The following is a 12,308-nucleotide window of genomic DNA, read 5'->3' as shown; positions in this document are numbered from 1 at the left end:
GAATATGCGGAACCCGGAAAAAGTATGTTTCATTTTTATTTCATTTATTATTTAACACCCCCTCCCTGTGCGATCCCCCTTCCCTCGCGACCACTCGCCCGACCCTCCTACACCGTCCCGCCCCCCGTAAGCCATCCAGGCCGCGACTGCACTAAAACAATGTACTCATATGTGATCCCAAAATAATCAAGGTATGGGCATAGCCACAAAGCAAAATAAGCAACAATGTCCCTCAGAGGCTAAAATAAATCTCATGTCAAGAAAAACAATTCTAAAGACTTTTTTGAAAACCAAAAGAAAAGTGTCACGGGAAGAATGTACAGCAGTATGGCTGTGCACAGTATATCAGAAAGTAGGGCGCTGGCCATGTCATTGTGCTTTATTTTTCTAACTTCTTTAGCCATCCTGCACAACAACGCTGATGTACAACATTGCTAAAATACATTGACAAAGCCAAAGGCTTTTGCACAAGTGACACCTAGTGCTTTGCCAATGATTGGTTTTTACATAAATCTGCTGACTTCCTTTCCTTTAGTTATAAATCATTACAACAGCTCTAGGACATTTTAAAGCGTTTTCTGCCAATAGTTGCTAATTTAGGTATGCACCAATAAGAAGAAAAATACCAGCTTTTGATGATTTTGCTAACATTTGTACCAACAGAAATATAACATGGGTACAACCATCGAAATAAAACAGTGCCGACTCGTAAAGCTGGAGCGGAGAACGCTTTCCGGGGCACTCGGCACTCTTTTCCGGTGTAATACTGTGGGCGGAGTCTCGTCAGGAATGGGCGGGTCTCTTTTTAGGGGCGGGTCATGTTTGTAACGATGTACAGGTTTACTGGGAAGCACCGCCCTAGGCTCTCTCAGGGGACCGCCCCTCTGCCTGTCAATTAGTGTGAAGTCAGCTTTCTGTTTTCATTCCCGTATTGAAAATTATTTTAGGAGAAAGCAGGTCCGACTTCGTCGTACGTTTACCATCTGTCCATGGACTGGAGGTAAGGGGTACTTCCGGAATCTCGCGCATGCATCGGGGGGTGTTGAATGTAGGCAGTACGAGAAGAGCCCGTTATCTGGACACGCGGATACGGCTAATAAGGCGTACCGTTAGGCTAACAATGTTGGGCAATGGTTTTCTTCCGATTCATGGCCAAATTTGGAAGTCGAAATCTGACGAGTTTACTGAAAGAGAGGCTTGGCCGCTCCTGGCACTCATTAATCGTGGTACTTTGCTTCCAAGAATAAAGCATTCCAATATTTCATTAATCCCAGCTCTTACTAAGTGTGACCCAACATTGTAGTCTTGCATGGACAGATGATGGCGTAGGATTAAGTTAATACTTGTGAACAGCAAGTAAAAACAGAGATTGTGGTAAACGGAGAGCTCGGCAGAAAGACTGTTCGTATTGAAAGGACTTCCTAGAACATTTGTAGCCTAGGGTAAATGCATTCGCTTTCATAAAAATAAGCTGTTGTGTTTCATGTTTAGAAATGGACATGTGTTGTGTGTAACTTTTATGCTACGACGTTTCTAGTTTGTGCAAGAATTTAGAAGTATAAGCCTGCAGAGTTTTATTGGAGGGAGAGCTTTATAGGACCAGAAGTGACCCCACCTATGTCCTGTCTCAACAAGCTGTACTTTTTTTTTATTCTAAGAATAAAACTTTAAAAAAATAATTGTGTTGCCTTAGCCGCTACCAAACCAGCAACACCAGGACCATGACATCAACACATTATGGATCTTAGAGTTAAAAAGGTCACATGCAGGTTGCCCTTTTTAGTTGAAAAGGAGAATATGTTCTTGTCAAATAGGCAGCATACCTCGAAACTATTGTCCTAGGTGGGACACCTCTGTCCCAGTTCTCGAGTGCATAACTCTGAACGTGATCTATGTTCCAAGCTCCTTTATAGCACCTTGAACAGTGGTGTTACTGCACTGTATTTATTTGTATTTCAAGTGGTGTCTAGGTGACCCATTTTCACCCTGTACTTCTTACTTATCGGAATCAGATGTGGTCAGCGAGAGGCAGTCGCTTCTGTGAGAATGTTTACGGGCAAGGGGCCTTTCTTTTGAAGTGTGAAATACACTACTTTGGACAGGATTGTGGAATTCCTTAACACGTTTAGTTGTCCAATGAAAACATGCTATAGAAATGCACTTGTCCTTCTACAGTCTAAATAAATTATATGATAGGACATACACACATTATTTGTCTACTGCAGCCTTCCCTCACCTTTTTCACCCCCGTACTGCAGCAGTGAGAGCCATGCAAGCTCATGACCTCATGCACTGTTCTCATGCCATGAGCTCCAAGCCTGCTTCCTTTCCTCTCATATACCACTTCCACCGTAAGCTCTAGTGTCCTTTCCTTCGAGTCTCACAATATAGGCTTTGTCCCCCTCTCCTCTGCCAGCGTCTCCGTGCCCCCTTCTCGATTGTCATTCTATAGGTGCCAAGCTTTGCCCTATCTGTTCCCTGACCACGTCTGCTTCCATGATGCATCCTTCTCCTTCACTGCCTCACCACAGACTCCATGGCCCCTGGCTGCTTTCTTCTCCCCTCATACCACTAATTCCGTGCCTCCTTCTCTACACTCGCCAAAGGTTCCTCTTCCAAGCTTCTCTTTCAACTCTACTACAAAACACTTCCTTCTGCTCTTGTGTCAACTTCTCCAACCCTCCCCTCCTTCGTTTCACATAGGCTTTCCACCTCTTCTTGGTCAATAGATCGACTACAGCAGCTCAGCCTTGTTTTCTCCACCCTTATTTGCATCCTGGTCTCCACCAGCTCAGCAAAGTGCCCACCATCTTACTGTTCCTAGAGATGTGATGTAAGATGCTGTGTTGTGCTGGTCCAGCCACCAGTCTTACTAGTCGGATATATGCAGTCATTGCAAGATGATAAAATTAGTTTTGTGCCAGAATATCCACATTTTAATTTGAACCTTCAAAAGAGCCTTGACCAAAATATTGACTGCCACAATATTTTGAGGAAAAGTATATAACGATCTATTTTACTAACCTTAATAACTAACCATATGTGTATATTGTTTACTTTTCTATGTATATTTACACATTCAAGTTTTGTAGGCACGGGGACATTTAATGATTTGCCCAGAATCACAGGATGTTGAGCCGATGCCAAGACTCGAGCCCGGTTCCAGTGTTCCATGGTCGGCAGCTCTGGCCCTTATGCCACATCCTCCGCCCACACACAGTTGTAGCAGAAAAATAATTGAAGTCTGAAAAAAGTCACGGCAAGAGGTTAAGATCGACAGGAACCATTGAGGGATTGGCAGCAGTAGTGAAATGGTAGGAGTCAGCAGTATCGAGGACTGAGGGTACTGGCTATTTGCACAACAGAGGACAAGGGATGTCTGTGAATGTTGGAGCCAAAGCCGAGCCGCACTGGGCAGGGCAGGATTGCAAGTGGCCATTCCAGCAGCACTGGCATCAGTAAAGGCATTGGCGGTGGGACACGGAGCTGAAACCGAGGCACGCTGGAGAGGGTCTAGTAAAACAGTGGGAGAGAGAGAATGGTCTTTCTGTAATGTGACTACAAGGAGCACAAACCGGCAGGGTGGGGGCCAGGAGGGCTGGTCTACAAAGACAGAGCGGACTGATTCTAAGACTGGGGTATTGGGATGGTTGGAGAGGGCCTCCCAAGTTCTATGAGTGGTGGATAGAGGGAACGGGGCTCCTGTATAAGGCAAGGGATCAGAGATCGGGATGACATGGAAAATCTTAGTGAAATGGAAAAGGGGTATCGTGCGGAGTTAAGTCATGAAAGTTCTTGACCAGTCAGTGCTAGAAATATGAATGTCACACACTGCAAGAGCAACATAAACGTGGAGCCAAGAGCACTAAGGAAGGTAATCTTGGGACAGGAAGAGACAGTCACAGGAGTGGGGCATGAAGGGCTCATAGCCCAAAAAGGCATAGGCGAAAAGGAAAGTAGCAGATTTAGCAATCTGGCAAAATTTCTTTGCGAAATAGTACTCACTAGACGTTGCTGATTCGGGCAGGATGGCGCATCCAAGAACAACCTGCACCCTGATAGTGTGAAGGGCCCCTTTGATGAAACAAGTGTACAAGCTTTATACATAAAACCATGGCTCTACGCCTTACATACTAACCATCAAAATCCAGCCTCACTATACATCTTAAAAACTATCCATTGTCCTCCCCTTCCCTAAGTAACTCTTCACAAATCTCCTCACTCAAACTCCGTGCATACACTTTTGTTGCCATCTTATTCACATTCGGAAACTGCCCCCCACCCCCGCATCCTCGAGTGGATCTGAACATGGCCAACATTTCTTGAAATAACTTTCAACTTGTGTACCCATCTGCCACCAGAAAAAAAAATATATTTTCTTTCCCTCTCCTCCCCCTTTTTAGGTCTTGCTTAGGCAGCGCGCATACGCTTCCCTGGGAGGACCTTTAGCCATCTGTCTTCACTTTTCAAGCACTGCACTCGTGCTTGTGGCGGCATCCACCTTGCGGGAGCGAGCAGTGCCGCGCCACAAGCACGAGTGCAGTGCTTGAAAAGTGAAGATTGCTCTCCCAAGCGTGCGCGCACCACTCGCGGGCTCACCTCCTGCTCCCCCCTCTCTCACAACCTCTCCGCTTCACGGCACCGCGCTTCATGTTTTTTATGAAGTACGGCCACTCACTCGCTCCTCCCTCTCCGTATCCTTTTTGCTTGCACACTCTATGCCAATGCTTGTTCTTCTTCTTATTAATTAAGGAAAAGGAGTGGGGGAAAGGAACTGATATCAAAACAATAGGCTTTTACCAAAATAGAAATGGCTGTGTATAACCCTGTTCCCCCCGCCCCCATCAGACTTCTCAGTCATCTGAGTTTTTTTCACCCAGGAAGCCCCTAAGGTGTCTACATGGCAGGTCAATTCACAGCGTTGCTCTCTTCCTCGGTCTTCTCTCCTCTTCACGATCGGCTGTCTGTACCAGGTCTGAGTCTCATGGTTTGTGTTCCTCGACCTGGCTCCTCTTTTCAGAAAAACTCCAATGCCGGTCCTTTGGTCTCAAATCTTCTCTGTTGTTCGGGCGGTGACAACGTTCTCTCCAATGACTCGGGTTTTAAAAGGTCAGTGCTCTCTGAATCCACTGTAATTCGTGCTCATGATGTGATGATCTGAGCATTCTTGGCCAAATAGTTTTTCATGCCACCCGAAGGCTAGTGAATATTTTGTTGATGTCTGTAATTTCAGACAGCTGGTGGAAGGTGCAATTAGGCTATGATGAGAAGGGCTGTCAATCACTGCTCCTAAGGACGAAGAGAGGCCTCTTTTAAACAAGCATTGGCATAGCCAATAGATCTCGCCTTTGGGACCTGCTACATAACTAAATACTTATAAGGTCCCAAAGGCGAGACCTATTGGCTATGCCAATGCTTGTTGATTTAGAAAGAAATCTACATCCCCCATGGGCAGATGGATCATTCCTGCCAACAGGTTTCTCACCTGCATCAAGTACAACTCATCCCCATAGATCGACTGATGCACCCCCATCAACACGGAGAAACTCCTCTGTTTCATATTTGATATCGCCATTATCGAGAAAAACCAGCCCTTCTGTCTTGCAAAACCTCTTGAGATCCCTGTTCCCAGTCCGACTTGCCTTGTTAATAGCCCCAGGTTTAGTTTCCCCCGCTAGGCTCTCCGCAGCATGAACTCAGTCCACACTATGGTAGTACCAGACCATAAACTTCTGATCTCCAGCAAGTCCGCTTAAATGAATTTCACAAGCACCAGTCCTTTCATATGCGCTACATCTTTTTTGCCTACATGCAGGATCAGCACGTCTGGGCAGGGGCTTCCCCTGGCCAACAAATTCAGCTTGGGTAATAACTCATGCAAGCCCCCCTTTCTTAACCATTTTAGCTGCACCACTGTGTTTCAAAAAATTAAAGCTGTTTTCCACCTCTCCTGGTTTAAGCATGCCGGGCTGCCCACATATCCATATCTATATCTGCCCTCTCCCCGGGCCCGCAATGCAACCTAGGATGAAAAACAATGACATTAATAAAAATTGTGGAAAACCCATCCCAATCGCAAATAGCGCTAATAAAAATCCGACCGCCATCTCCCAACATGTCTAATTACTGGCCCGTCCACCGCCCTGCTCTCAGCTTCTGGTGCCATACCAATCTGAAAGGAATGCATACCAAAATCCTGAACCCGGTATCCCAATGCCGCCAAAGCCTTCCTCAACACTCCCAAAACCTGCCACACCATAAACTGGGCCCTGTCAGCATGCGGTAAAACCTCCCCAACTCCCACCCTGTGCCTACACAATGCCAACCACCATTCAGTGGGGCAAACCAGTGCTTCTGGGTAAGCCCTCAACTTAATACAGGTGCCCCTGCCCGACTGATCCATCTAGACTTGGGAAGCCACACTTGTACCTTCCCCAGGAAGCATCCACACATCTTGCCAACGAACCCCCAACATGGCCTCAGAACCAACGACCTCCCTTACCAGGAAAGCCCCAAAAAGAGCCATACAATAACCACTGGAAAAACAGAGTCTCTCTCTAAATCATCCGTACAAATGCTCCGCAGCATGAGTATAACCTGCTTCAAAATATCCAGCTTGATCAGGCATTGCCCTGCTCCCTTGCCCAACTCTACAAAGTCTACCTTCGCAGTTCTCCCACCAATGGTTTGTACCTCCACAACAGCTTCCCGTAAAACACCACGCCTGCCAACCTACCGGCTATGGTGACAATCGACAAACCGTTGTCAGTCAAAAACGTAATTAAATGTACCTAACTCCCCTTGGCCAAGTTTGGTTCATATGTACAAGGCGTAACTGCTACTTTTTTGCAGCTTTATATAGTGTGAACTTGGCCAGAAGTCATTGAAGTGCTTTACATGAGAAGCAAAGTTTTATACGAAAGCATATATTTTAGTTTTTATTCCATGGGAAGATTACATGAAGGATGTTGACGCTGGGATTTGACCTCCCCGTACCATAAAACAAAAAAGTATGCTTTCATGTAGAACTTGTGCTTCTCATGAAAAGTGCTTTAATGTCCTTGGGTTCAGTTTGCACTATATAAAACTGCAAAAAAGTACCAATTATGCCCTGTACACATGAGCTGAACATGGACGATGGGCACAAGGCACTCTGGCAGTATTACAGCGCCAGGTTGCGGCTCCAGCCTTACAATCTAACTGACAGCGCCAATGTCTGAATATCTAGATGTCAGGCCACATATCATTTCAGTTGCGATGTCAGTTAAAGTGTAAGGCTGCAGCAGCAACCTAGTGCTGGAATTAACTGGCTATCAATTGTCAGAGTGGTGCATGGGCATGTGCCACTCTGAAAGCCTTATTTGCTGCAGTCCCTGAGGTGCTCAATCCATACCTCAGAGCTTGAGCTACCTGCGGGGCCTGCCTTAAATCAGATTCTCGGGGACAGCTCCCTGGGCGAAAAGAAACTTTGGTGTTTGTTATGGGGCGTGTGGTTTAGCTGTGTGACGGCAGGAGGTGTGAGGGAGATAAGAGGAGTGCAGGGGGTTGATGGGCTGCTAACCATTACGCTGAGGTACATTAAGGGCTGATTACGAAGTCTTTAACAAGACCCGATTGAGACCAAGTGGGATGGTTGAGCTGCTGTTTGCATAACATTGTTAGGCTGCTCCCTGCTGCGCTCCTCTGAATATTGGCACGCGGAGCCTGGGCCTAGCTCGTCCATGCCCAATGCCAGCCCTGCCCAGCTGCCAGTAGGAGTACCGGTACTCTCCTAGCACTTCAGAAGTTCAGGTACCCGAAGGTAGAACACTAGGAAGTGCCCATACCGGTGAGGAGCAGCCCATCTAATGCACTGATTAGAGGTGGGTGAGACACTGAAAGCTCGAGCCAGTCTCAATCCTGGCTCAGTTCCGCTCAAGATACAATTGGAACCAGGCGCCCAACGCCCATAGAGCTGAAAGGGCTTCACTCCGCCCCCCGACATGTGTCTCTGCCTGGGCTGCTGCAGCCCGAGCTGCTGTGGGCTCGGCTGAGCAGTGTCTGGAGTCTTATCTCCGGCAACCCGAGTTTTTCTCCGGTCTTTAAAGATCATTTGCATATTTATATGTCTTTGTGAACTGGTTAACAAGGCTTTATTTTCTGGTTCCAGTATCCCCTGGGTCTCCACTCTGGCTATTCCTTACATTTATACTTTTACTGCTGTAGAGTGAGAATGCATTTCCGTCATGTGAGAATGCATTTGATGAAAAGGAATATAAATAGGGTTATCAAAAGAGAAATTCCAGCCATTTGTTTTTTGAAGAGCCTGCAAAGACCTCGCCTTGACACTAAATAGGGTTATAAATAAAATAGTATGTATTCATTTGTAATGTGACTTTTCTGTCTATTGTCTCTTTAATAATCAGTCATGGATCATTCAGGCAGTCCTAAAACACAATTAAAAATGCTTTCTATTTATATTTGCTGTTCCATGTATCCACAGATAAGTGCTGAAAACAGGCGATAGGTGACTTCTTATATTTGTACCGTCTGGGACATCAGTATAATGAGCTGGCAACCCTAATCATAAGACTGGAAGTGTGTTGCAGGATGAGCACAATATTTATTTCCTCCACCCTTGATCCCTGGACCCTGAATAATGCCACAATAGCAATAGTTTAACTTGTATCTGAAACCCTTCGCCAGCCCTCAATAACATGCTTTTTTACTTCAAATGTCTTGGAATACACCCTGCATTCAGACAACTTCACTTTTACACTCACGCTGCACTCACAGCGATCACAATGTACTCACACTAATCACCATGCACTCACACCATTCACCTGCTCACCCTGCACTCACAGTGACCACACTGAACTTATTCCACTTGCCATGAACTCACACCGATCTCCCTCCACTGACACTGCGGTCACATGACCACATGCTCACTCTGCAATCACAGTGATCACCCTGTACTCACAATGCACTTGCGCTGTTCACCCTGTACCTCACCCTGCAGTCACACAAACACATTACTCACCCAGCACTCATGTGATACTTCTCGCCTGTCCAATTCCCTGCTCACTCTGCAATCTCACTCAAACAAGCCCATCACTTACCATACATTAATTCATCCCACTCTGCAAATTAATATGGTCACCTCACTCACCCTGCAGTCACTCCTCTCACCCTACTCGCACACTGTTGCATCACTCACCGTGCACTCACATGGACACTCCTGTCACCCACACAGCACTGAGGGTTAATGCGCCTGCTGCAAGGAACGTGTACCATGCAGATCACAGAACTGAGTGTGAGTAAACTACGGGTAGCCCTATAAAACAAATTAAATGTTTGTCAGAAAGGGGCAATAGAGAAATGAGGTGCATTGTTGATGAGTGGTAGTGAGGGAATTCATGGAGAAGGTGGAAATGGGGAAAGGGCGCCAAAATAGACTGTTGCACCGTGCGCAACCAGTGTTAGGGCCAGCCCTGGCTGGGAGTCTTACACCCCCTGAAGTTCGGGTCCAGTTGCGCCCTTGGTTGGAACCATAAGCCCATAACGAGCCAAGCTTGCAAGTGACGTTTGCCCGCCTACCTTCCTGTACTCTGGATGTGGCCTTACTGCCGGAGCTGTTGGCTTTGGTACTAAGGAACCGTGTTTTGAGTCTTGGCATCTGCTTCTGTGATTTGTGGCAAATCAGTTAATCTCCCCGTTCCTACAAACATTGAACGGTGACCTTTGGTAATGGAACTGGTGCTTGGAGTCGAGATCGTGCTATATAAAAACTGTAGGAAAATGCATACGCAGGTAGAAACAAAGCCTTAGCATTAGAAAAGACAAATAGATATTTATTTATTTATTTGAGTTTTATATAGCGCCTGCTAGACCCGGAGGTATCAGAGCGCTTTCCATGAGGATCAGAGTTACAGGTTAACTAACATGTTACATTTGTTTTAGAGCAATCAAAACATAGGAAACAAAGAAAAAGGGCAGGTAGTGCCGGATATGTACAAACTGAAAACAGAAAACCTGAATAAAAAGCACCTTCCGTCTCTTAAACTGTCTGATTTTTAGGAAAATATTTTCTTTCACCAAAACCTTTTTTTGGTTATCACATACTTAAAAAAAAAAAACAATTAAGAGACTTTCATGGCTCGGCTCGTTCACGGGCTCTAAGATCCGAGCCAGACTCTTAGTTCGGCTTTGGCTCACCTCTTCCTGTAAATTTGTTGGCTCGCCCACCTCTAGACAGTATAGGTGAGAGAGAAGCGACGGCCTAACTTTGATAATCTCTTAAAGGCAAGAGCAGACTGACTCGGCGAGAGAATACGCAGGTACTGCAATCAGAAAGATGTTTGGGGTCATTAGTTCATTCTGAGTAATTAAAAACCAGGTCAAGCAAATAACCTTCCTTAATGAGAATTTGGCAATGGTCTGGGTGCAAGTCCATTGGTAAAACGAGTTACTTCTGCAGACAGGTCTGTGTCGAAGCAGGGCAGGGAGCTACATTGATGACAGATGACAACCATCGTGAAATACTGAATTATTGATTCATTTGCCTATACCATTTTAAACTGCATTGTACATGTATTTTTACAATTGTAATACCGCAGCGGATTCCTAAATGGTGTTTGTATGCCTGTCATCCGCAGAGAAATTGCCAGCTAACTTGAGTTGAAGTGCGTCCGCACTCGTCTGCACACGCCCAGTTTTGAGACAAAATAACATCTCTAATACTAAATATGCCTTTTTTGTTTTACTGTTATCGATTTGTTTAATCTCATTTGTTTATACGCAGTAACGGGTGTAGGGCAGGTATATTAGGCAGCAATGGAGACAATTTGAGACCAAAAAGATGTCGGTTTCACATTCTGTAGACCTACATTAAAAATGTCAGTAGACTTGCATTAAAAAAAACTTGAAACGAAGTGTTATGCCTTATAACGCGTTACTTTTCGCATATTTTCAACAAGTCAGAGCCTTACCAAAGTTCAGGAGGAAAGTTGAAACGGTGCCGAGTTTTCATTTCTAAACTACACCCCTGGCGAGCATAAGTGAAACTGAAATTTGTCTAATAAACTAAAAATAAAACTGATAAAAAAATTAGACCGACTTTGGTTTCTGTAAGATGATTAAATGTTTGTCCTGTTCACTTTCTAAAATAAGACCAATAGCAGGATTTGGGAATGAAGAGCAGAATGTGATTTAAAAAGTCTGATTTCATTGACCTTTGTTTGAGCACAGTGGGGCTGCTGGCTGGAGCTCTGGGCTGCATTTGGTATCTATGTCCTCTCCTACACCGTCCGGAGCGAGAACGGAGGGCACCGGCCCTGCCAACGCCGTCATTTCCTGGCAGCTGTTTCGACAGTTGGAGAGAGGGAATGCCTCTTCGGTAGCGCAGTGTCAAATGACCATTCCATATTTGAAACAAGCATTAAAAATGCCATAGGTCTCGCCTTTCATTAAGTTAAAGCCATTTGCTTTGCTATACAATACCATTAGCAAAGCGAATGGCTTTAACTTAATCAAAGGCAAGACCTATTGCATTTTCAGTGCTTGGTATGTTTGTATTGCAGCCGTTTTCTTTAACCCTTTCGATGACAGGCTTCCCCCATGCTACGCCCTTTTTGACTATTTGGGGTAGTTCGCGCATAGGCCCCCATAACTTTTTGTCCACATAAGGTATCCATGGCAAATTTGCATCCTTTTCTTCGAACATCCTGAGTATTCTAAAGGTATCGGGGGTTTCTGGATTCCCCTGGAGGGGAATGAGACATTAGGCAAAATACAGCAAAATTTGTTTTTCTTTTGGAGAAATGGGATAAAAGTGCTGCAGAAGAAAGCACCTGGTTCCTTCCCTGCAAACGGTAGCAAGGGGTTGTTGTGCTAAAATCGCCATCTTCACAGCGTTCAGGAACAGGCAGACCTTTGTCAGAAAACCAACATTTTCTACACAATTTTGGCATTTTACTGGGACATAGCCTATTTTTTGTGTGCTTTCAACCTCCTTCCAGTTAGTGGTAGAAATGGGTGTGAAACCAATAATGGATCCAAAAAAGCTATACATTTCTGAAACGTAGACAAGATTCTTAATTCAGCAAGGGGTCATTTGTGTAGAGCTTTCCAAGGTTTTCCTATGGAAAGTAACAATTGAAATAAAAGAATTTTGAAATTTAGTTGAAAAAAACAGCCATTTGTGCCTACATTTTCACCTGTAACTTCTTCGAACTATGGTAGATTTTTTTAAAGCTACATACCGTTATGTCTGCAGGACCCTTCTGGTTGTAGGGTTGTATGAGGCTTGTAGGTTCACCAATAACCTGAGG

At 45.1% G+C, this 12,308-nt stretch overlaps 1 protein-coding gene across 1 annotated transcript in view; it reads left to right on the top strand.

The window, feature by feature from the left end:
- Positions 1-818: 818 nt before the first annotated feature.
- IFNAR2 (interferon alpha and beta receptor subunit 2) overlaps positions 819-12,308 on the top strand; it is a 276,605-nt gene continuing 265,115 nt past the window's right edge. The window contains exon 1 of the mRNA XM_085621382.1: positions 819-1,000. The gene's annotated coding sequence lies outside the window, so the exon portion shown is untranslated. The remainder of the gene's footprint in view (positions 1,001-12,308) is intronic.

The sequence above is a fragment of the Triturus cristatus genome, chromosome 8 (genome assembly GCF_964204655.1).
Source record: "Triturus cristatus chromosome 8, aTriCri1.1, whole genome shotgun sequence".
Lineage (NCBI taxonomy): Eukaryota > Metazoa > Chordata > Amphibia > Caudata > Salamandridae > Triturus > Triturus cristatus.
This window is presented reverse-complemented; position numbering and strand designations above follow the sequence as displayed.